The 26,320-nt window shown below is 44.1% G+C and overlaps 1 protein-coding gene across 2 annotated transcripts in view; it reads left to right on the top strand.

Moving 5' to 3' along the window:
* The first annotated feature begins 1,056 nt into the window (after positions 1–1,056).
* BCL9 (BCL9 transcription coactivator) overlaps positions 1,057–26,320 on the top strand; it is an 823,614-nt gene continuing 798,350 nt past the window's right edge. Inside the window, exon 1 of one of the 2 annotated variants that reach the window (XM_086935499.1) lies at positions 1,057–1,333. The gene's annotated coding sequence lies outside the window, so the exon portion shown is untranslated. The remainder of the gene's footprint in view (positions 1,334–26,320) is intronic. The other variant, XM_086935500.1, reaches the window with a different exon arrangement.

The following is a 26,320-nucleotide window of genomic DNA, read 5'->3' as shown; positions in this document are numbered from 1 at the left end:
TTTACGATGGGTGGTATGACAGACTAGACAGCAGCACTGTCCAAATGGGGGCGAGTTAACAGGTGTGGCAACACACACCCACAGCATAGTGGGACCAAGGGAAGGACAGTCAAAGCAGGATGCTAACCTCGCAATTCCTGTTGGTATCACATTGTATCGTTTCTATTGCATACATGCCCGACCTTATCCTGGCGGGGGACTCCTGACTTTTGAAGTTTTTTTTTTTTTTAATTTAGCCATCTCCCGCATGAAATTGTCTTTGCTTCAATAGGAAAAACACATCTCTCCAATGTTGTTAAGCTTCCCCCTTTCCTGTTCTAAAATGTTGCCATGCATACTATTGTGCTTCGTACCACTGAGGCCACAAAGCGCTTTTTTTGGGTTTCTCGGCAGTTCGTTGTGCTGGGATCACAGCATGCGGGTTTATATGTGACTTAAGTTATGCATCGAAATCCATGCATCGAGCTTGCCTCCTTGCTACTTTAACGCATAGGGGCCTCGAGAACGCACGCTTCTCTTGGAGCTGCCTGGCCAATCTTTTCCTCGCCTAGTTGAACTCGTGATCCCAACCCCTAAACCAACACCCGCCCCTCCTAAAAAAATATGAGTGGTGAGGTGCCCGGGGAAGGACAGCGTTTAGCAAGAACACAGTGTGTTTGGAGACATTTTTATTATGTATTATCTGCTGTGATTTCTCGGTCCTCCAGCCTATCTCTTTTGCTATGTCTGGTGCAGCAGCGGAGAACCAGTAGCCCCCGGTGCTGACTCCCCCCCCCTCGTTGTATTTATTTATCTGCCGAGCCTCCGTGTGCAGAGGAGGCTGCCTCCTCCCCGCCTCCGGGTCCCCAGCAGCAGCAGCGCGCTGCCTGTGCCTGCCTGCTGCCGGCCGGGCCCAGGCTGCCTGTCACTGGAGCTCGCCTTGGCCTTCTGTGGAGGGAGGAAGGAGGGGTGTTGGATGGGACGGGAGAGGAGGGCGGGGGCCGGAGGAGGAAAGAGGGAGGGAAAGGAGGTGGGAGGAGGGAGAATGTCTTGTTTGTGGCTTGTCAGCAATTGCTTGAGACAAGCTTCCATGTGTGAAAGCTACTTGGCATGAATGCCTGGGCCGTACCAAGTCTGGCGCGAGGGGGGGAGCCGACAGGCAGGCGGCACGGACCACGCCAGACAATAGGCCCCTAAAAGTGTCCCCCCCCGACTAAAGTTGCTTTGATGTGTGGCGGGGGCCAGGCCGCCGGGGGCCCGTGGGTTGCAGGACGGGGGTCTCTCTCGGGCGGCGCGCGCTTCTCCCCTCAGTTTGTGGAAAGGAATCTGGAGGCGCTCTCCTGGTGACACAAAGGTAAGCGAGGCTGCATTCCTGCTGCTGCTGCTGCCTTGTTTGCTCAGCCTGCTGCTGCTGCTGCATGCCTGGGAGTGGATCCTGGGGCCGTGTGCTTGGGTTAGGACTCAGTGGATCCTGGGCTGGTGTTGCTCCCACAGCTGTGGATCCCGTGGCTTCTGTCTGTAATGGATCGGGGTGCTCTCTCGGTGGATTCAGGGGGTGCAGTTGTTTTTGAGTGTGCCTTTGACCGGACCCTGGGCAGTGTTTATTCCCCGGGCAGTGGATCCCCGGGCTGCTCTCAAGATTCCATCCTGTGGTGCTGATCTCCCCGTGGAGTGGATCTTGGGCTGTGTGCTTGCTGTCTGAACCGGGGGTTCTTGGGCTGCTTCCAGCGGCGAATTATGAGTTTTTGTAATTCTCAGAGGGGTGGATCCTGTGGTTATCAGTGGTGGATCACAAAGTTAATAGTGCTTCCAGAGAGGATCTGGTGATGCAGTTCATTTTGTGAAGTAGAGCCTGGTCTGGGGTTGCGCCCTGCGCAGCGGCTCATAGGGCTCCTGTCAGGATTGGATCAAAAGGTTGTGGTTGGTTTCTGATGAGTGGATCCTGGTTTTTACTGCGACGAGTGGACCACCAGGCTGTTCTATCTGCTATCTGAATGGATCCTGCAGTTCTGTTTTTTTATGGAGTGGATCCTGAGCGGGATTGGCCTTTAAGCAGCGGATGTCGGGCTGCTATCAGTAGTAGATCACTTTGCTCTGGATGCTCTTGATTTCATCCTGGGACACAGTTCTCTTTGTGGAGTGGTTCTGGGTGCCTTTTATTGGATACTCTGCTGGGGCTGCTCTGTATACAGGGAATCCTGGGGCTACTATCAGGAATGGATCACAAGGTATTGGGTGCTTTTTGAAGAGTAGATCCTGGCGTGCAGCTCTCCTCTTGGAGCGCATCCTCTTCTGGAGCTCCGGTCAGAATTAGAGCATGGTACTTTGTCATTGAATGAATCCCCAGACTATGGTGCTCTTAGAGGACTGCACCCAGGAACTGTGAAGGCCATAAAGGGTCACTCGTGTTGCTATTCTCTTGGTGGATCCTGGAGTACAGGGGCCCTCTGAGGAGTTGATTCCTGACTGGGTTGCTCTCTGGAGAGTGAATCCTGAGGCCGAAGGTTCTCTTTGAGGAGTCATTCCTGTGTTGTTTTCCTGAGGAGTAAATCTTGTTACTGCGGTACTTTTTGAGGAGTAGATCCTGTAATGATGTACTCTTCCAGAGTAGATCCTTGAACTGAGAGTGGTGTCTTATGATGCATTCTGGGACAGGAGGTGTTCTCTGATGTCATGTCGACATTGACCGAAGAAGCCATTACAAGGCTTGCTGACATTGAATCTGAAAAACCTATGTCAAGTAGAGTGGATCCCCGAGTTTTATCTACAGACCCTGGAGCAACCATCTCCCGGAAGAGAGATTTTGCCATCAAGTGCTCTCTGATACTGAGGGTTGCAAAGTCACAAGACACCATGTTTCAGGCCCTGGGCTTTTATGTAACAAATAGGTTCGTTATAAGAGTTGTAGTCAGTTAAATTAATTTAATTAAGTGCATTGTGCAAACACACTTGAAAATATTGATTTTAAAACTGATAGTAAGAGACTGTGGCCGGTGTTCTCAGCCACCATGGAGTGATCCGGCAGCCATGACTGAACCCATGGCGGAGAGCGGATGAGCAACAGAGAAGATGCGCCAGAACAGGGTCTTGTGCACCAGGGCCTGGGTAGGTGCACCACAGGAGGCCTGCAACCAAGGGCCATTTCTGCACTGCGTTGATTGTCCTCCTTTATGATGTCTCGTTAAAGGAGTTGTTGTCTTTCTGTTTTGATATTTATAGCAGCATTTTCCCTGTGTACTGCAGATGGCAGGAAGCAGGAACCAGCACTGTGTGAGATGTTCACACCTTACTTAGGGTAACTTGAGGTTTCTGCTTTTGTGTTATTCTGGGTTTCAGGGGAGCAGGTCTCCTCTTCCTCACCCTGGCAGCAGGGTCTCATTCCACCACAAGTCCATTTTTCCTCCAAAGAGACGAGTAGAACGCATGGAAAGGAAACGTTATTGTTTAACGCAGTTTCATTTTTTATGTCTAGATTGGTATTAATCACAACATTACATCTGTGTTTTATTTTAGGAAGTAAACTCTTTTGTATGTCTCTTTTGTGTGCAATCATGTGTTGAAAAACAGTGGGACATCCTCCTTTCTCTTTCTCTATCTCTCTAGTCCCTGCTTTACCTGTGTGAGATGCAAATGGCTAGAGGGAACAGTTTTTCAGCACGTGCTCAACAAAACTTTAAACACTTTGCCTCATGATTTCATAACCAGTGTATAAATAAATGTGACACCTGTTTGAATTCATTGTTTATTTCTTCCTTCGGACTTACATAAATTCGACTTGTTGCAAATGTTTTTTTGGGTGCGGTGAAAGGCTGCCTTTAGAAAAATATACAAAGATGTGTACATTTAATATATTTGCACATCTTTGACATTATGTGATCGTTTTAGACCTGATTTTGCAATATGCTTGCTAGGCTGGGAAAAAAGTAATAATTGTAGTCTTAGTTCAGATATATTTGGATCATAGTTTGCTGGATCCCATATAAGATGAACAACGTCTCCGGAGATTGAAAACTGTATTTTCTCAACTCTTGATTGGCAGCGTGTTGAAATATTTTATAGCAATCCATCCTTCACTTGCACATTGCTGTATTGCTTTGCAAAACTTGACGTTATTTAAATCCATATACGTGCATACAGAATTAATTAACTGTGCATGTTCACCTGTGAAACCTGTGGATTTCACTGGTGAGATAGCCAGTGGGTCTGAGGGCCTTTCCACGTGGGTCTGTGGGTTACTTGCAAGTGATGTCTTTCGTCGCCTCATCCTTTCATTTATCTGAGGTGGACGAGTCTGGGTGCTACATCTATGTGTCCTTTTCATACCCCGCTCTTCCCCAACCTTTGTCCGTATGAGGGTAACAAATTCAATATCGTTAGGTTCGGTAAAAATAATGTAATGCTGGCAACAAGCAGTATATAAACAGCAAATTGACATGAGTTTTTTTTGCATGGGACATATTTGGCGCTGATTACTAGCAAAACATTTCACAACAGCAATATTGTGTCAATGACAAGCATATTTGACTTGCGGTCAAGCTGCTTGCACAGCTGACATCTTGTCCTGTGTCTCAAAAGGACACTTTCATTCATGATTTTCTGACTACACACACCCCTTTTACATTCTTAATGTAAGTATGATGTTCTCAGTCCCAGCATACTTCGTGCAGTTGGTTCTGAAAACCGACCTGGCTGAACTTTAACCTCATGACATTGGTTCAGGTGAAAGCAGTGTGCTGGGTATGAGGCAGTCATAGAAACGAATCAGCTATAAAATACCTACCAGAACTTGAACCATCATTCAATGCTTAGATAACAGATGAGTGGGGGCTGATAAATCTGTGACCTGCTGGTTACAAACATCTGTGAGCATGTGGGTTACTCATTCTCTCCATGTTTAGATGTAGAGAGCTACAAACGTCATCAGCTGTTGTCCTTATGTACTCTTGCATTGGAAAGTAGAGCTCTCAGGGGAAGAGGTGTGGCTCTAAATATTAATAAGACAACAGACATAAAACTCTACTCCACCCCTTACTCGTGCCTTGCAGGAATTGTACCCGCCCATTTGCAGGGAAGAAACCCATTTAGCCCCTAACTGCATTGGCATGGTGTCATTTCTTTTCAGGCAAACCTTTTTCCCCATCCATATGTGAGTTCGCGTACAAAGGAAACTGCCTGCTGCTGTCTTGCGCGTGCTGTCAGGAATACACACATTTTCCATTAAAGAAATAGTCAAGACCCAAGTAGACGTTGATGCAACCTCTAGTTCAGCTAGGTCTCACTGAGCTAACAAGGTGTAATGAACACCGGTACCTTACCATTCCTTAGCATCACAGGGTGATGTGTGGTAGGACACAACAGGGTGGCTAGATACTAACTTCAAGTTATTGATTTGAAAATGGATGAGATGCATTAATACATTTTTTTGTGTGTGCTTATGTATACTTTGTTATAGAATTGCCTGATGGTATTTTAGATATAATTTGCACATCCTAAGAGTTGTTCTTAATAATGTACATTTGGACTTAGAAAGCGGTTGAGTTGATTTGTTCTCCTTTATTTACACATCTCTACATTGCGGCCACTTAATGTGATAATTCCTGCTCAATAAATAATAGAACAACTACTAGCAAAACAAAAATGATTTCCTTCTATTTATAAGACATCTGTGAGATAAAAAATGTAATTTGTGATAATTCAGTGTACGTTTGAGATGTTATACAAGCACTGCAATACATTCTCTCTTTAGGAGGCAGAGCGATATACTTAACACCCAGTAAAATGAGGTGAAAGACAGATACTACACTGGGTGAGTCAAAGCCAACTCTATGCATATTGTAAAGAACTGATAACAATAGCTCTTGCAGACAATTAGGCTGTGAAGCTAGACCTAAATGTTTATGACTAGGCAGGTCCTTTATTGCTTTATATATTAATACCTGCTCTGATGATATTGATTTTTGTCTTAGTAGTAGATCTTTATACACTTTGGAAACAGACTGTCTTAACACCAACGTAGAGTGCTATTCAACAGCCACTTCTTATATAGCCCCTGTTATGGATATATGTAAGAGAACTAGTGTTTCCATCCCGTATAACTTCTTTGGAACGAGCTTGTGTGGTCAGTGCAAGAAGCAGTTTTCTATTTTAACCCCAATGATTTGGTACACAGCATTTAGCACTGTTTGAAAAAATGCAAAATTTGCATTTTTGCAACTCTGAATCATATTGTCTCTTTAATGAATACGATAAATGCTTCTAATTACGTTTTTCCATATATTTACATCAATGTATTGTAGTTTGCTAGAGTTTTTTTAATGAATGTCAGGTAAGCTTGGCTGTTTAAGTAGGTGGAGTATGTGCATACCTCATACCTCACCCTCATTTGGAGGGTGTCACCCACCTAGCAATCACTCTCCTAACATGCCGGTGTGCTTCTATAGAATTAAATTAGGTCACGCTCCTAGCACAACTTGCTCACCTTCCAAAATATGTTACCATTTTGAATTAAATTCAATGGGATCACCCGCCACAAACACCTGACTCCACCCATCTTGTGACATAATAAGTGGAGCGGCGTCTGTGCATCCTGAATGGATGCTGTGATTGACATGTTGAGAGTGTGTACATGTGAGAGGAGGCCACAATTAACAGGAAAAGTTGCAGCTGACTAGACCATAGTCTTTGAGGCTGTGCACAAGATATTCCATAGGGTTAGAATAGTTTAAGATGGAGTCGTACTGGAGCACCACCTCTTCTCCCCGGATTAGTGGGCCTTCAGGCCTCATACCTTAGGTCAAGGTGGATCCAAAAAGTTGAGATAAACACCTGAAGCATCAGTATTCAGTTACGATCCGGGATTCCATCAACCCGGAATCATTCGGGGGCTAAAGCTAGGTTTACTATTCTACTTGCAGTCCACAACATTTTTGGGAAAGGACAAGTTTCGATGGCTTATTTATATTCCAACTCACCACCTGGAATATTTTGGGGAAAGTTAAACATTCTGCACATATTTTAAAACAGAGTTGAAATTTAGCAATGCCAGCAGGTACTGCTCTCTGGTTGCTGCAGAAGGCAAAAAGCTATGGATGCTGATTATTTATTTATTTATTTTAGGACCACTGGATTACCAATGGATTGCATAGTTGGGGTGATGTTACTCGGATATTAAAGTACAGATTCTTTAAGGGCTTTCTTGCCAAGTTACCTAATCAAGTGCACACTAGCTAGGAAGAGGGTTACTAGGAGATATGAGTAGTAAATAACTCTCAGAAGAGAAAAAGTAGGTCTACTAAAATAGTAGTTCCTGAACATATAGTTTGTGGGTATGAATGGGTTCCATATGTTAGAATCTGAAAATGATAAAGGTTCCTTTTATTATTACTTGTAGTTTAAGAAGCTCTTGGAGTACAAATCCAGCCAGTCCGACTTGCTGTCAATCATTTGAGTTAACTTAAGTACCATTTAATTGATTAACATTATTTATAAGGCTTAGAAACGGCAGAAGTGTGGTACGAAACACAATATAACAATTTGTTATTCAGTGTTTTAAAATAAATCTATGCTGAATAATCAACGTTTTTTCGCCTCTGGATTTTTCTATAAAGAGATGCCAAATGGGGAATGTGTGGTGGTGAGTTGTGTCTGATTAATTGCTGAGGACTTAACCACCAGCTTAAATAATTAGTTGATAAGCGAACAACTTTGCATTTGTCTTAAGATGTTGCAACAGTTTTATTAATGAATGAATGTTCTTTATCTTTGCTATTTTGATATGTGTATTTGCATTATTAAATGGGGTGACTAGACGTCCCGGTTTTTAAAGACTTTCCCAGCTTCCCAACACTTTTTGGCAAAACAAAAGACATTTCCCGGTTTTTGAGAGAGGGCGGATGAACGTGAACATGAAATACAGAGCTGTGCAGGCTCACGTTTCATCTGACCCTTTTATCCCAAAAGAGACACAACTTAACTTTTACAGGTGCCTCGCCTCATTCAAGCAGCACTGCAGGATTTGATGAGGGCTGAACGACGTCTGCAGAGTATATAAGCCTGGGCCGGGCTCAGCAATAGCCTGACCCTGGTGCTCTTGACAGCAATGATGCGGTTGTGGGGATGTTTATCTTTCTTCATATATGTATGCATATATATGTATATGTGTGCATATAATTGTGTATATATGTATGTGTATATATACGCACATACATCTATATGCATATTTATATCTATGTATGTATAGATAGATAGATAGATAGATAGATAGATAGATAGATAGATAGATCTAATCGCTTAATGACGTGTCAACATTTAGTTTTATTTCAATGTATGTTCCCGGCCTGGTTTTTGGTTCTGAAAATCTGGTTAAACTATTTTTTTTTTTTATTTTTTTTTATTATTTAGCACTTTAATTGTAAGGCTTGTGTGTTAAGTGCATGGCTTATATATATATACTATTAAAAATATGATTAGAAATAAAGTCATAAAAACTTGTAGGTGAAATAAAATACCAGCTGAAACTTATAAACTCCATTGTTTAACAAAATGCAACAGAAATGTTCTCTACAGCAGCTCACCGGAAGACTGAAACTCCTATGCTAATACTGTATCCAGTAGATAACATTTGTAACTGGCCAACTGGAACTTCCAGCAGTGTTGGCTCTCCCTCTCCCACCGAGATGGACCCCCATTCTCCGACCCATAATAGCAGGAGAGGAGGAGGGTGACGAGGCAGAGCTCGTCCCCAGGCTGCCAGGACTGTGCTTCCTAAAGGTCAAAGCAAGAAAAATGTAGCCGTTTCGGTCCGTCCAGGGCCCCTGGGAATACCCCCAGAAGGAGCGCGGAGCAGCAGGGACAGGCTGCCGTCCTAATATATGTGCCAGTGGGCCATTTGGTATGGATTTTATGCTCGCCGCGGAGTGAGTTATGGCGGCTCCTCCCCTCGTTCATCTGTGAACATAAAATCCATATGAAGCGGCCCGCGGGGAGCAGCCCTGCTTATCTCACGGCGGCGGCACTTCACGGGGGCCGCTTCCCGCGCTAAACTGGCCGCGGCGGTGTTTAACGGAGGCTGAGCCGCAGCCCCCTCGCATTATCCGTCCATGAACCCTGAAGAGGCCCTGCTTGTCTCGCGGTTGTGGATGTGTTTAGCGCGCGCTGTGGGCCTGAGCCCAGCTTGTGTGACGCAGATTCATCTGACAGTTGAGGAAGCGGAAATGCTGTTCAGTACATCACAGTTGCATCTCTGTAGCGCTGCATAACGCTTCAGATGCACCTAAGCGCTTTTGCTGGAGGGAAACGGGCTACTACATACATTTTCAGACCGTGATTGATAGAGAGGTCATATGGATGACTAAGGTTTGGGCTTTAAGTGGGATGCAAAAAGCGAGAGGTCTCTGAAAGGGGCGTAGCTAGTGTAATTGAGAGTGTGGCTAAAACACAAACAAACGTTCTATGATTTTCATAGTGTGCCACCCACTGGTATTTGGTTAGTCTCAGAGCTTTCAGTTATTACATTCAGATATATAACACAACAACTGACTTACACCTAAACCAGTCAAGACTATTGCCTGTGTCAGTGTTTGTTAGCAGTTTAAAATAAATGAGTAACAACAATAATTATGTTGTAAATAATGAGTATTCAAAATGTCTCATTCTGACATTGTGAGGGCTGTGGAAGGGGTAGTAGTCTTCAGAGTTTCTCAGTCACTCCGTTATGCTCCCTCCAAGTTAGGCATGTACACAGATCCCCCTTTTCTGCTTTTTTGACTGAGGTCTATAGAATGGGTTAGTCTTCAGAGTGTCTCAATCACTCTATTATACTCACTCCATGTTAGACATGTACATCCCTTTTCTGCTTTTTTTTTATACTGAGCTCTGTGGAAGGGTTAGTGGTCTTTAGAGTGTCTCCGTCACTTCATTATGATCACTCCAATTTAGACATGTACCTCAATTTTCTCTCCACAGCTCGTCCATCAGCATATCTTAACATTCTCTATCTCTATCCTCTTCAGCGCCCTCTTTTCACTCTCTCCGGAATGCACATCCTCACATCTCCATCCCATCGCCAGCTCTCAAACACACAACACACCCACTCACATGTGAGCACTGTATTCTCTTTTACTTTCATCATGTCAATATTTTGACAACTTTGTACCTCCTTCGTATACATTTGCATAGAATCACAACTGCAACAGGAATACGTAGCCATTGCGCTTTGTGTGCTTTGCAGAGAAGATACAGATTGAATGACCATGTATTTTGAGAACCTTTTTGACCCACTGACAGGCATTGTAAGAAACTTTTCTGCCTTCAGCGTCCACTGGAGAGCTCTCAATCGTGGTCTTTTCTAAACATCTGGAGGCGATTCACTTCAAAGTATGCACTATACAAGAGTAATATGCTACACAAAAAAACAGAAACACAACCTCCTGGAAATATCTAACACACTTAGAGATTGGAACATTAAGTAAAACATGTGAAATATAACCAGATTTAAATCGCTGACAAGGATTACATTAAAGAACTTTACATTACTTGTTGAGAAATCGATCAGTGTTATTTGTCAGTAAAGTTAAAGACATGAATGTAGGGCCAGATATAGACCTGTTTCAATGTTCGTTTTCAATTTCTACAGAGTCTGAGATGCAGGGGACCTGGCCCACATAAAGACCAGAAGAACAGCTTGGATTCTCTACAGTAGTTGGATAATAAAAAATGCCACTTTAGGCATACGTGAGACATGACAGATGTGTTTTGAAGTTCTACAAATCCATGTTATCTAGTATGTCCCTCGAACCAGCAGGAGATGCGATCTAGTCTAGTGTAGATTGTTGACTGCAGCTCACAGAGACCTGAGAGCTAATCCCAGCTTTTTTTTACATCTTTCTTTTGCTGAAATCAGGGGGTACTGGAAGTGACATCACATGCCATGTGACTCCTCCTTCCCCTCAAAGACATTACAGTAAGTTACATCAGCATTTTACCCTACTTGTTGATCACGTCACTTAAAAATAAAACAGTTGAAAAATAAATTAACACCTGCACAAATATTTTCAGGGTTCTGCAAGAAAAGGAGGTACAGTCTGATGGAAAAAACAGGAACAAATTATTTTAAAATATCATAGACAAAAGCTAAATGAGTGGCTTAGTGCATTAAATTGCACTCACTGTATTTGAATGAATCATTACTTCAAGATTATGGAACAGGCTTATTGAAATATGTAGTGTGTCTGCCCCCTTGCACTCATCTCTCTTTAGTTGCAGTTTGTGAGCCCTGATGACCAGGTGTCCATCTCATCATGCACCTCCCCCTTTGTCCTGATGCTAGGGTATGAGCACCCTCGCATACCTTACCTCAGTTCCCCCTTTGCTGTTTGTGCATTTAACAGTGATCTCATGCTTGCTGCATTCATTAATAGGAGATAGGTGTCAGTGGGGGACTGAGTGACTTGGGTTGGGAGACTTCCCTGCAAAGACTTGCACTTCAGGTGACCACTCCACAAGCCAGCCTGTAAACTAACTCGGGTACAATGTTTGTTAACGAAAACCTGAGTGCCGGGCCTGAAGTATTGCTAGTTTACGTTTATAGGTGCTACTATGGGTGCACCTCATTGTCACCTCAGTCTTCATTTCTTTCTGACGTTTCCACATATGTTTGCTAGAATATTAGCTGGTACTTTTCGAATTTTCGAAAAAACTATGGGAAATCTGCAAAATGATCAAAATCCGCATGGAACAAAATCTGCAGAGAACGGAGACACTTTACACATAAACATCAGCATCACAGATTTTGACTATTCCTACAAAACACTTACAAAAGATGCACCTATACAAAGTCATTGATCAAACATGGTGCTTGTTCAAAAACAGCTCATGGAGAATCACATTTACACGTCATTCATCACAGTCCCAATCAGCTAACTGCTAAAACTAGAAACTCTCGAGGCACACTTACTCATAAAAGAACAACAGCCAATATTGGTTAAAAAAGGTAGCAAAGCATGGCAGACAGTAAATATAGTGGTAGTAATTACTACCTTTGGTTACCTGTAAATTACATCTCTGCATTCCCATTCTACCAGATTGCACAAATTTAGGATGTCTTAGATGCAGGCCAAAAAATAATTTTCATATCGCCATAAAAACCTAGACATACATACTAGACCCACCATTGCATCCTGTAAGTGAAGGTACAACTAGGTCTACATGGTACAACTGTCTCACTTCACTGTGTTTTGTCTTAGTGTGTTTCTGTTTCCTTCATGTCTTTAACTCACCCGAGGTAAAGCATCATCATTCCTCTGTTGTGTGTGTCTGTGTGGTTCTACCGTGCCTGTCATTTGCTTGTTGGAAAATAAAAATATTTTAGGTGCAAAAAGATGGCAAAGAGGATACTATTCAAAAACCTGATCTAAACATAGTGTAAAAATAACATATGCTTCTTCGTTTCCTAAGATTGTAGTTTCTATGTGTGTGCACTCCAGGTGCAAGTTAGGTGCAACAATTACAGGACCGTTTTTCCTCCATCATGTGATGAGTACTGCTTTGCCCAGTATCATAGATGGGCTCCAAAGGGTCATTGCTATCCCCAATTGTGCCTCGTTTCAGTTAATTAAATCCATAGAAATGCGCACAATAAAATAAAAATATGTTATCATAAAAGTTTCAAAAAGTCCCCAATAATACGATTACATAAAACTTTCATAAAAAAATTATGGTGATAAGTACCCCTTACTCAGAACCAAGTCACAAACAATTAACATTGGACCAGTACTTGAACAAAATGTACCTTTCAAATTCTGAATTTCTTAATATAACAAGGGAACCCAAACAGTTGGCTGAGGACCGTGGGGAATTATGCTTTAGAAGACAAGGGTCCTTAGCTTATCAAAATTTGAAAACGAGAATGAAATATAGGCCATGATAGGAAGCTCTATTTTTCCTCTGTCCAGTCGCACAGGGTATTTATTAAACACAATGAATAAACACTTGTATAAATGGTTTTAGGCACAGTCCTGTACATTTCTCATGAAGGACACACGACACATAAGGGAGAATAAGAAGAAAATAGAAAAAGGATTTAACAGGCAAAGAAAGAGCAGTGCTGGCCAGTTTTGAATGTTAAATTAAAGTGTTTGCCAGACAGCGCTAGGCACAACGAAAGTAAAACTCAATGGTTAGGTTGTGAAAGCACTATATCAGTCGACGTTTCGATCCCTTTTGCTCTAATTATACAGGATCATCATCAGGACTAAAATTGACAACAATTGCCTGCCTGGAATTGTGATACGTACAAACAATAACTGTGCACACGCCAGATAAACAATTTTGTATACATGTATTGTAGGACAAACGAAAATGAAGCTGTTGATTTGATGAAAGCTTTATGTAATTCTCTTTAGAGTGTTCGTATGAAAAAAAGGGGTGGTCCGCGTTCTGGGTGTAGCAGCTATACCCCGCAGGAGCGACACTGCTACCCTGTTCAAGCGATTACAAACTACAGTTGTACCCGACTGTGTTTCTGTTAATTTGCATCCTGATACACCCAGATCGCGGACCACCCCTTTTTTTCATACGAACACTCTACCGTACCAGCTCATCACCCCACCACGCCATTTTCAGCCCTGATGAATCACAGGCTTCGTCCTGCTTGATGAAACACATGTCGGCTGGCGTCTGTATACTCTCTAAAGAGAATTACATAAAGCTTTCATCAAATCAACAGCTTCATTTTTATTTGTCCTACAATACATGTATACAAAATTGTTTATCTGGCATGTGCACAGTTATTGTTTGTACGTTCTATAATGTTCTGGCACCCCATGCTTGAATATTAGTTAGAGGTTATAGGGTTCTCCTCTATACTGTCCTCACCGTCCTATCCTATTATCATCCATCACCATACTCTACCCGCACCGTTTGAGCGCCCTTCACCTGTACATACCAAACCCACAGCAGATCATACACTGGAATTGTGATACTACCGCCTTGCCCGAGTTGGGGCTTGTCCTATCTGAAATGGTTGGAGCGCCCACCTTCAGATGTGGCTGACAGCACGATTGAGGGATTTCAGGAACTGAATATCCACACTTTTGTGGTAGGACTCTAGGGTCCGTGTATATGCCACCTAAAGTTTTCTTGGTACGATGTCCTATGTTAGGGCAGTGTGTAAGGAACTGCAGGGTCCGATCGGGTTTCAGCGCCTTGGTAGTACGGGTACTGCTTTGTAGTAGGAGTTCTGGTGGTCAGGGGAGCAGTGTCCCGTGTGTTGAGAACAGTAACGGTCAATGGAGTGTCGATGCCTCGTCTTAGTAGTGCAATGACTACGTTGCTGTTGGTGTTCTGAGGGCCAGGGGAACGATGTCCTGTCCAACCATTGTTCCTGTACAATGGTGGGATAGGACATCGTTCCCCCGGCCCTCAGAACACCAACGGCAACGTAGTCATTGCATCAACAAAACCAAGAATAGGGCAGTAAGCCGTAAAATGTAGAGAACTGAAATAGGCTGGAAAGCCATCAAATCATGAGCAAGGGGCAGATACAAAGCCACATTGACTACAATGGGACTCTGCGCCAATAGGCAGATAAAGTTGTCTGTAGGCAAGATCTGCAAATGATTGTAAGAGGCATGTTTACTGTGTTTAGTTTCCACGTGCTCATCCCCTAGGACTTTAGAAATATAGGAGAATCTTGATGGGTTAAAGGTGGGACCAGGGGTCAACCATGTGATTCCTGCATGAGCAGAGTGCGCTGCTATCCTGAAATTGTGGTGGATTGATGTCCATGGCTGTGTGAGTGGAAAATTGGGTAGAGTTTTGTATTGCTGTTACTTCTTGCTTCTTTTCTTTTGAAGGAGTGCCAAAGTGGCAGGGTGTGGTTCGTCATTTTGTATTTACGCTGTCTTTTTTTGACTCGTGTTGTCAACTTGTTTTATCAAATATTCATTAATTTCATAGAGCTTTTGCACTGACGTGTGGATGGTTTAGTGAGAGAGTTGGAATATAGTTGTACGCACCTTTGGCTAGGGGATTTCCTTTGCTGTGGGCCTCAACGATGGTTTATAAGAGTAACTGGCTTTAGAAGTGATGATGCTCTGCACATTTCTGTTCTGCTTTTACAGTGATGAATTCAGGCGGTGATTTGGGTTTTATACCATTTTTTAGTCTTGTGGATAAGTCTTTTTTTGGGGGTGTTCTCTATATTTGATGTACCAGGGGCAGAGGTTATTCGATTTTACTTTTTTCAAGCTTGAAGGGTGCAAAGTGTTGAAAGTGAATGTCGAGGCCCTTGACAGAGGAATGTGCTTGATAGAGAAAGTTGAGGTTTTGTCTAAGAGGATCCAGGGTTTTTTAGATGGCTTTTTCGTTTAAATATTGTTATTAAATTGGGTGTTTAGTTGTTACCGTAAGTTTTCCTCACCTTTGTGGGGACCAGACTCGTGAGTTGTTAGTTAGAAATGGATTGCAGTTCTATTTCAGAGGGTTGCTTTCAGGCAGGTGATGGGTGGAGGGGCAAAGCTGCCTAGTTTTAGATTGTTGTATGTAGAGGGTGTGGAGGTAGTGATGTGAGTTGTATTGTGACAAAATCCACATAGTCTCAAATGCTTTTGTTTAGGTGATCCCCTGAGATCTGACATTTCCGAGTTAGACATTGTTGGTATTAGCGGTGGTGGCTAGTGCTTAGAGCTGTGTAAAGCGTATGATTACATTTCTGCAGCATGGTGCACAGTTCAGGTTGCAGTGTGGTGAGCTAGAGAGCTGTGAATGTTAGTATGGTGGGAAGCATTTTAAAGAGGTGAGTGGTGCTAAAAGTTTTGTAAGATGTAGAATGGTTTTGTGTCTGACTGTGAGATGCCACCAGTTTGTGAGTGTGTAGTTGGTGAGTGATTGTGGTTATAAGAGAGGAGCTTATCAATGATGAAGTAGGTGAGCCATGTTTCTTTGATGTAGAGGAGGTTTTGCTCGTTGTCTGATGAGGTCTGCCTTACCTGAGGTCTCTACGTGATTTCTGCTTGCGTTGATGAATGTGAGTTAAAGGAAATCTCTACGGTTAGGGATGTGTAGGAAGACATATATGTGCGGATATGAATAAAATTGCTGTGGCATATGGATGTACGACATTACAACGCATGCTTTTACATCGCATGCTTTTACAACGCGGTTTTTACAACGCATACCATTACAACGCATAGTGCTTTGGGGCGCTGGATAGTGAATAGTTTAATTTACTATTCCAACTCCAGTCCCGTGGATAGTAGGGAAGGTGTTGGACAATAAATTAAACCTATTCCCTATCCTACAGCGCCCCCCAGCGCAATGCGTTGTAATAGTTTGCGTTGTAATGGTTTGCGTTGTAAAAGTTGCGTTGTAAAGGCACTGCGTTGTAAAAGTTGCGTTGTAAGTGATGTTTCCCGTGGCATATAGTAGGTATTTGCATGTGCCTGGGTACGGTTGTGGAGTTTGACAAGCGCATGCCCTGGAGAAGGGAGTTGAGTGCCCTACCGACATGCAGGGTAGCAACGGTCTGGCCCACATCCCTACCAATGTCAAACAGTAGAGTTGCCCTGGAAGTCGTCCACTCTTTCGGAGGACTCCTGCACTTGCACTGTTGGAGTCATTCAAATAATCTGCACTGCATGCTGATTGCAGAGCCAGCAAGATGCACAAGCAGGAGAACGTGTCTGTGCAGCAGGTTGTTGAGACTTATGTCATGCTTCCTACCTCTTAAGCTTGTGTTCCTGAGCACACTGAAACAAAGATCTGCCCCGAAGCTCTGATTTGCAAATGCTTCTAGCAAAGCCTCTGAATGGTCAATTGTTAGCGGGCCTGCAGTTTGAGTGTGAGTTGATCACACTGCCGACCAAGTTGATACTTGCCTTTGTAAGTTGCTTGTGTGCCCCCAGAGGCCTTTTAGCACAGAATGATGCAAAACTATGCAAGGTACAAGTTGTAGGTTACAACTGACTGAGAACTAATCTTAATCATGTTTTTGGAAGCCGGGGTGATCGTCGGTTGCTGGTGTCTGCGTTAAGTGTTCCAGAGGGTTGAGTCATGAACGGAGAATGCTGTGTCACGGGTCTTCACTGAACTTAATCAAGATACTTCTAGACTGGGTTGAGTCAAATACTCATTTAATTAGCAAACTAACCGGTCCTGTTAAAAAAATTCTTAGTCCATCAAGCATTGAAGGAAATCCTTTTGTTAAATGGCAGACCCTTGAGCAACAGATGAAGCGTGTCCCTAAGAAGACGGTAGCGAGAGATGCGGTGGTAGTCTGGGTCTGTCTGTCATAAGCGTTACTCGTTAATAACATTGTACAAACTGAGCCATTGCCTGCAATCGTTCCCACTCAACAAGACGCCCACTTGTCTCTGCTTTTAGCTTCCTCTGGGAAATGTCTGTTCTGTAGGAGCTCCACCATATGCGAAGACTTTCCGCTGTAGAAGAATGTTACCTTCAGGGAAAAACTGTGTTCACAAATGTATTTCCTCCTTCTGGGACCCACCGGGTGGTGTAGCAGCAAGTCATTTGCAGTGGGTAATGCCCAACCTGAAAGAGGCTCTCGACTTGCCTGGTTCTCCGGACAGAGAAGTAAAACAAAATGTACTAGAGAGAAGAGCTCAGTCACAAAAGAGAACAGTACAATACAGAAGCACACTCAGGAACAGTGCTGCCCTTAATGAAGGAGCCACAAGAGCAGATCTTCAGGAATAAGTACACCCTTCGCTGGGAAATCATATTTGTTACTCTGAGCGATGCTTTAAAGCTCAGGGTGAAGGAGTAATCGTACATGCTATCGAAGGAACATCAGAGCCAGGAGGCAGAAATGGTATCACTGCCTGAATGTGTATATATGTATATATATGTATAATATATATATATATATATATATATATATATATATATATATATATATATATATATATATATATATATATATATATATATATATATATATATATATATAATTCTCTAGTAAAGAGCACTGTATTAGTTACCTCGAGGTCAAATAACTGTAGTGACACATTTTCATTATGAAGAAACCACATTTAAGATTGTATTTGAAAATGCCCAGTTACTCTCCGGTAATCTTCACTACTCCGAGTCCTGGACTTCCCGTTCCATTCCTTGACCGGTCCCTCCCTCCCTTATTTTTGGTTCTTGTGATTGTTTTTGGTCTTTATTGTCCTTTGAGTTTCATTTGTGTTCTCAGGCTGTCTTGGTGACATACTTCCCCCTTTATGCCTGCTGGGTAGGCAGCGCCATATTGGTGGAAGTATTTTGACTGTAGCTAGGTAAAACTTTCTGAGGAGCTGCTCATGGATAAGGAATGGGACAGGAAGACGGGCGAGGAGGTAATATGGCACAAACCCTAACTCTATCCCGTTCTCTAATGTTTACCACCTTATCCAAACAAAACCACTAACCCTTGCCATCGCCATTACTGTTAACCTCGCTACAGATTTAGCCTAAAAAAACAACCATGTTCTTAACCGCAACTCTGTCCTTGATTTTATCCATGCCCTTTTAAATTAATGTTCCAGTACTATTTTCAAAGTATTGAGAATTTACCTTGCCCTAGTTTGTTTAAGTTTTTATCCATAACGAACTTTCTTTCTTTTCTTTTTTTTGCATGTCTTCATTTTGTATTTATGCGTATTCTTTTTTTGGGTTTCTTCATTTTCAAATACCAGAAAAACACTCAGTCCTTGCCAAAGAAAATGTTGGTGCAAGGTAGTGATCTGGTCTCACAGGCCTCCACTCTCCTCGTGTGCCCAGGGACCATTAAACACAGACGAGAGGATTCACAGGTAAATGAACAAGTGAAACTCCAGGGGCAGATGTTGCATCTTGCAAAAAGGTGTCCCAACTTCACTTGCCAAAATAATCCCAAAAAGTCATATTTATTTGCTGAACTCCAATGTCATTGGTCACCGTTTACTGTATGAAAATCTAACGAACACGCTCCAGCCCCTCCTAACCATTTCAAAGGGCATGGGGCATCTTACCAACATCGGCACTGCCCACCTTTGCCTTCAGTCTCATCAGGTAATAGCTGCCAACATGCCCCCCTTTCTTCCTTCGCGCCTCGCTCGTGCTGCCCAGATAAAACAAGCATTGGCAAAGACAATTAGTCTTGGCAATGCAAGAGCTAAGGGCTTTGTCAATGTTAATGCGTTGTAGCCATGTAACCCAAGAGCACACAATTTAAACGGGGAAGCCGTGATGTAGGCACATTTTCTGGTCTCACATTGTAGAAAACAGCCAGGAATTAAGTATCTTTGCTTTTTGACTGAAGGCTGAGCGCTTTACATGAGCATTAGTTACATGACACAAGCTCACATGCTTTGTTTATAGGCAGGCATAGGAAGATTAACTGATCTGCCCAGAATCACAAGATGTTGATACTACACTGAGACTCGAACCTGTTCCAACTTCGGAAGCTCTGATCGTAATGGCACAGCCTGGGTAGAGGGAGTGAGGCAGTGGCTCAAAAAACGAAAGCGATTTAGGAGCAGCAGCTTACTGCTGTAAACAAAGGAGCCATCACGTGACCAGCACTCCCCTGCTCTTCTCCTGGACAAAACATGCGTTCAGGGCAGAAACGTGTAGCCCTGACAATAAAGTAATAATAATTGAAGCTGAAAGGAATTTAGAGCTAACGCAGGGTAGCCACAGGAACAAATGTGCAGTTCACAGGGGAGAGAGTCCTGAAGCTGTAATGAAGAGTTTGTCAGAGCACAAAATAAATAAGTAATGGAACTTTCTTCAGGGGGTCACAAAACCTAAAAGTGCACTTTAACCTTAACTTCACATTCGACTGACTGAACGCTACTGTGTCTGAGGTTTTCATATAGAACCCCAAGGTGCTCTCAATGAACCGGTGTCTGCTGAACGTGCTCCCGAAGAAACACGAACAAAGGTGGTTGGGAGGGATGGTGGGGGTCGTTTATGAAACCGGGTGTGGCGGGTGGTTGGACAAGAAACGGACTAGGGCAGAGGAGAAACCATAAGCACTCATGTGGAGTGTTGGATCACAGAAGAAAATAGCTCCAAAAACAGGAGAAGTGAAAGGACACAAGTACTTGGTCCATGCTCATGCCAGGGTCAAACATGTATGTATTGGCATTTATATAGCGCACTACTTACCCGTAGGGTCCCAAGGCGCTTCGACCGCTGCGAAACCCTTCCTGGCTTCCCTGAGAGATGGTCCCTTAATGGGTATCTCCAGGGTGAGACCAGGCATCCCCGGCGGTCTGGTGGGGCCGTTAGTGAAGATGAGGCAAGCTAATGCCCAGAGTTGCCGAGTGTGATCGCTGATCAGAGTGGGCACCGAGGCGAGAGAATTATCGAGTCCGCTGACCCTGGTCCAGAAACCTGCCGCGCCGGGAATCGAACCCTGGTCCCGGGCCGTTCTCTGCTCTCGGGTCTGCCGCCTCTAGCTTGACAAACAGGAACAAAGGAAACGTGAGGGATTCAGAAGCAAGCCAATGAATATGATATGAGAGAGCTGTAAGCCCACTGTGTGTAAACAACATGTCTCGAGGAGACCGCATAAGCGATATCTAGCTGAGACCTAAAAAGCTGACAGTGGCTTAGCCACAGCAGTAAAGACACCAACGTGGAAACTGAGTTGGGGCCTTGTCAGCCCATATGTGTTCATCGCTATAAGAGGTTGGTGGGTGAGGCTCTCAGTTTTAGGGAGATAATATCATTGTTCTTTTCATTAATGCAAGTAGGACATTATTTTACCCAGCAACCATATATATGAATCTGTATGTTTAGAATACACCAGATAAGCAATGACTCAAGTGCATACCATACTTAACAAAGCAGTACAATTTTGGAATCTGAAGCCGGGAAATGCTCAGCGAGTTGAACGTTCTTACCTTGAAGTAGTGTGGAAGGGCAGGTGACGTGGTTTGAATCCCAGCATGGCCTCCTCAGCCTTCCGTGCTCCCCAGGCTAAATTGAAGGCCAGAAATTTGGAAGTAGTAATAACTGTTAAATGTGCTGTATAAAAAGACGAGTTATAATAGGAGATTGTTAGGGGCGGCTGCTGTTCCTTACCTGATGTGACAGAGACATTTGCACCCAATTTCAAGGCAGGTGAAGGCAAGAGGTTTGCTGACTAGTGAGCTGGTGTGAGCCCCCCGCATCACAAGGCAGGTGTCACCTGCCAAAGGCAGGTGAGTTAGGAGGTATGTTAAGCACAATTTGCTACATGTTTTTCATCAAGTTGTTTTTGTGCAGTATTCAGTGGTGGCTGGAATGAGGTGAAAAACAAATATATATAACACTTATCTCTGCACGGCTCCCGTCTCTCCTCTGTCGTCTCTCCTCCGCTTCTCTTCCTGACTTCCGGAAGCAAGAAGCACACAGGCTCCCCTAAGCCAATCATGATGCTGCTATCACCAGCATGACAGCAGCTTTGTGATTGGTCTGAGCGGCCTGGTTCAGCACTCAGACAGGGAGTAGGAGCCTGTGCATAATCTTCCCCACAGGCTTGCAATACAGCTAGGTGGGGAACATACTAAGTGCGCATGACTGTTTGGCTGGCCCAAGACGGCCGGCGCAAACCATCATGTGCACTTAAGTGCACATATTTCATCCTCCTCCTGCCCTGACAGCCCTTCCCGGCCCTAACCTGGCTCACAGAAAAGCCACCACTGTCAGCATTTCGAGGAGGAAGCTGTGAATGTGTGGCCAACCACCTTCTCAGAATCTGTGCCATCATATGGACACTTTTGCAATATACTCATTTACCTGTTTTATCCATGCAGACCGGTTGATACAAGGCAGCCATGTGTTGCACAGATTCACCATTCTTCACACAGACTTACAAAACCCTAAGAAACTGTCTTACACAGGGAATACCAGGTGGCTGGAAACCCATTGCACAGTAGGCATTCAGCCGTATTTGTGGTGATTCTTGTCTGGCTTATCCCATTCTGGGTTTTACTACTTCCCCATGCCATGGGAGAGTTTAAATGGGTCCCTGGAAGCTTCAAAAAAGCTTTGTGCTTTAGAAGAGATCTAAGATTAGCGAAGGGAAGGAGGAACCACAGCCACTCTGCAATGAACAATCAGCAACTTATCATGCTAAATATTTGTTTCACATATTCCACCAGCCTTATTCAGCTACAGAGAATGTTTTTAATATGGCAGCGTAAAGAGCACCAGGTGTATCTCCTAATAACATATTTTGTAGGGTAATGTGAAATGGGTGACCCCTCCAAATAATCATTCAGCCTCCTGAGGGTTTAGACTCATTGCCCATTTCAGTGACTTTAGGGATAACAGCTGCCTCAGAGAGGTACCAATTTAGTTTATTTGAAAACTGTCCAATTTCTCCAGTTTCTAAAAAGGTTACGGTTAGTAGTGCAGTGAAGATTACAGATCAGCTGCACTTTGTGCTCAGCCGACAAGGAATAGGTATTTGCTCAAAGTATGATTATGGCTGAATTTGTACCAATACGCATTCTGTAGTTTGGATCGTGTGGACGGTTGAACTGAATAAACAAAGAGAACAGGTGTTTCCCTTAAACTGATGCTTTGCTCCTACTCCAGTAAGATTGCAAATTTTGCAACGGTTGTATGAAAGAGGCACGTCTAACCCACGCGTGCCTCTACTATGCAGCCCCAACATGGAATGCGTCTAAACAACCATTCCTTTACTATGCATGACTTTACCAGACAGTTACGTGGAAATGACATGACTGATAAACAGATGTGTGGTAAAGATCACACCCCACCCCCCTGGCCCTGAACCCTAAAAACTACCCTGAGCCCTAAGAACTGCCCTGCCCCGCACCCTATACACTGCCCGACTCACCAGACCTAAAACACTATCCTGACCACCCTGAACACTACCCTGACCCCCTGAGCCCTAAACACTACCAGACCCCCTGAGCCCTTAACACTATCCAAACCCCCTGAGCCCATTAAATTACCCTGTGCCCTAAAAACTACCCTGACCCCCCTAAGCCCTGAACACTACCCGACCCCTAAACACTACCCGACACCCCCAAGCCCTAAACACTATCCCGAGCCCTATACACTATCCCACCCGACCCCTAAACACTACCCCGTCCCTCCCCCGAGCCCTAAACACTACCCCGACCCACCTGAGCCCGAAACACTACCGACCCCCCTGAGCCCTAAATACTACCTGATCCCCTGAGCCCTAAACACTACCCCAACCACTCCCTGAGCCCTTAACACTACACCCCGGGCCCTAAATACTACCCGACCCCACCTGAGCCCTAAAAACAACCCTGCCCCCTCCCGACCGTAAACACTGGGGTGAATTGAAAAGTACCCAAGTTGTCATTCAAGGAAAAAAAGACATGTTCATGTAGGAGATGTTCGATGCCCATGTATAATGGGTTGCTGGTGTCAGTCAGAGACATGTTGACTGAAAAGGACATGACGTCTTTTTGAGAATCATAACTCCTCGTGGCCAAAGTGTAGGGGCAGATGTAGAGTGGACCACCATGTTTCCACTCCTCTGGTTTTCAGTCATGTCAACTACTTAATTCAGTTTAGATAAACCAAGACTACAACTCCTAGAAGGCATTCAGTTGCCAAATGAGAGCCCAGAAACTCTTGCCCGGCCAGCCAGACCCTTTTTAGGCCTTCACTACTGAAGGAATTAGCTGTTTGTTTTTGAGTCCTATTGTGAACAATACCACACATAGATAGGACTTTGGGTGAATCCTTGCTCATGATTGAATGTCTTTATTGTCTATCTCAGTTCCCTGCTCTTGATTTGAGAGTATAGAGTCATGGGGCTGAAGCCCTTGTGTCCAAAGTTGGCACTGCCACACTGAACTTGACAGCCAGAAAGAGAGACAGGGTAGCTAGTGCCTGTGCCTTGTGCTGTGAGTTATGCCACCCAATGAAACAGAGAACTAGGGTATGAGGAATCTTGGCTACAAACAAAGCAGTTAGTGAATTGAGCCTGTGTTTGCGGCAAATTGCTTTTCTTTTTACGTTTACTTCACATGGACTATATGCAAATAATTCCATGCTCTGTAAACTAGGCCGGGTGTACTTTGCTTACACCTGGGTCCCCGCTAACTGCTAGACAACCTTTCAGCTACACGCACCTCTAGGCCAGAACCAGTGCTTCAGCCAGACGAGTGGCTTTCACTTTTTGTGTTTGTCCCTCCCATGGAGCTTGGCCGAAATACTTGTGTTCTTCCACTGTTCACTTAATGGGGCACTACTTTTTCTTTTTTATTTAAGCACTCGACTGGACTGCATGTCTTTCCCAGGAGTCTCCCTCAAGTACTCCTCCATGTTGCTTCGGGCCCCTGCCTTTATTTTTGCTTTGCCATCTATGTTAGAACCCCCTGCCCTGCACGCCCTCCCCTCATATTGCTTCACCCCTGTCCTTCTTCTGTGCTCATTTCGTCCCCATCTGCCCACCCTGTATGTTACTTGGCCCTCTGTGTGGCTTGCCTTCCCGCCATGTTGCTTTGCCCCCTGCATGACCACTGTCCATGTTGCTTTATTCTACCCTTCTTCCCACAGTGTTGCTTCCCCTCCCCGTTCGCCCCCTCCACCCACCTCACTTTTATTTTGTTTTCACTGATAACTTAGGCAAGCAAAATGAACAAAAAAAAGTTTTGCATCATTTTATAGATGTGTGCATGCTTCATGCGTGTAACCACACTATGACTGCGTATCGCAACGTTAACTTTTTTCCCCTTTTTAATATGTTTTTGAAAAGCTATGCTGCACAGCATCATGGCTGCTGTGTTTCGTGGCTGGTGCCACTTACCAAGCTAATACACAGGACTTTAAGTGGGCCGGGTCTCAGCGGTGCTGAGCACCGGCAGTTTTTTAAGGGGGGCCTTGAAACGGGTCTCTATCGGGCTCTGTTTTGTGCCCTGGCATAAGTGGTCGTTTTTTTCCGGACTGCAGTGACAGCAGGCACATGATGTGCGCTTGCTCACTTCTCACTAGTGGAGAAGTCGTCATGCCAGGTGAGCGTTGTAGGGGAAGGGAAATCCTTTAAAGAGAGTAATTTTTTCTCTGTATTTCCCTTCTCTTTTTGAAATGCAGGATCAGCAACATCTTTGTGGTGTCACCAGCTTTAAGTGGAAACGTTTTCAATATTATATACAAGCCATAGTTGCTGCTTATTTATCGTATGCAACTAAGAACCATTGGCAAAGCCAACAGTCCCGACTTGTAGGTATTATGTTACTTGTTGTATCTGGATGCAATGACAGAAACAGCAAAATACAAGTCGGCCAGCACTGTGCTAAGCACAGATTTTTAGCTTACATGTTTTAAGCCACGCTCTTAATTACATTGGCCACGCCCCTCCGAGAGACTCCCCAAGTTTTTCCATCCCACTTAAGCCCTATTAATACATCCCAAAGCCGAGACCTGTTGGCTTTGCCAATGCTTGTTCTGCAGCATGCCTCTGATTGTCAGACGTGGAGGCAGTAGCGTTCCTCTGCGGGCTGCTTATTGAAACTGGACTCTAGGCTGTCCTTGTGAAAGGCCGCGCCATTATTTCTGTGGTGGCGTCGTCGGCCCGCGTGGGGCCCCGCGCCTCCTCCACGCGCCCCGAGGCGCCCCTGATTTACGGCTCTGCGCTTCCGACGGAGGAGGCCGGCCCGGGCTCCAGAATGGTTGAATTAGCAGCCAACTGCGAACTCGAGTGTGCGATGGCCAGACGCCGGTGCCCGCGCGTGCTCTGCAGACAAGTTTGCTCTTCAGGTTACTAGACTGTGCAGCATGGGGGTTTTTGTGTGTGTCTCAATTAGGGTTGTCGCTTTTTTTCGAGAAAGAGACCGGCCATTTGCGCGGGATTCCGTGGTTCTGGAAGGCCAGAAGCTAGCACTCCAATAAAAGTTTGTATAAAATCCTCAGTACTGTTTCTCAGCACCTCCGTTCTGCACTGGTGTATTTTAAAACCCATTCAGAAATATTATTTACAGTATATGTTGACCTGTTTTCATCTTGTATTTATTGTTTGCAGTTTATATTACAAAGATGAATAATGGTGGAGTTTAACGCTTTCCCGTTTTTATTTTTAACTTTGCATGAAAATACCAGACAGAGCAGTAAAATAATAGTCACCTATTGACCCTAATCTCAATGTACGTGAGTACCATGTACATCCAGACATTTATAATTAACAATAGCCACTATTACCGTATACACTGCAAGGTTGGTTGCGTTGTCAATAAGTGTTAATGTTACTTTGGTTAAATAAACATGCAACACTTCTGTGAGCTGCTGCCACTGAAGTTTGAAACTCACTTGAGTTCCGCAGCAAACACATTGACCCACTACACTACTCCATCAGCTGTACAGTGAT

Source organism: Lissotriton vulgaris, chromosome 8, assembly GCF_964263255.1.
Source record: "Lissotriton vulgaris chromosome 8, aLisVul1.2, whole genome shotgun sequence".
Lineage (NCBI taxonomy): Eukaryota > Metazoa > Chordata > Amphibia > Caudata > Salamandridae > Lissotriton > Lissotriton vulgaris.
The sequence above is the reverse complement of the archived record's forward strand: the minus strand, read 5'-3'. Positions and strand labels throughout refer to the sequence as shown.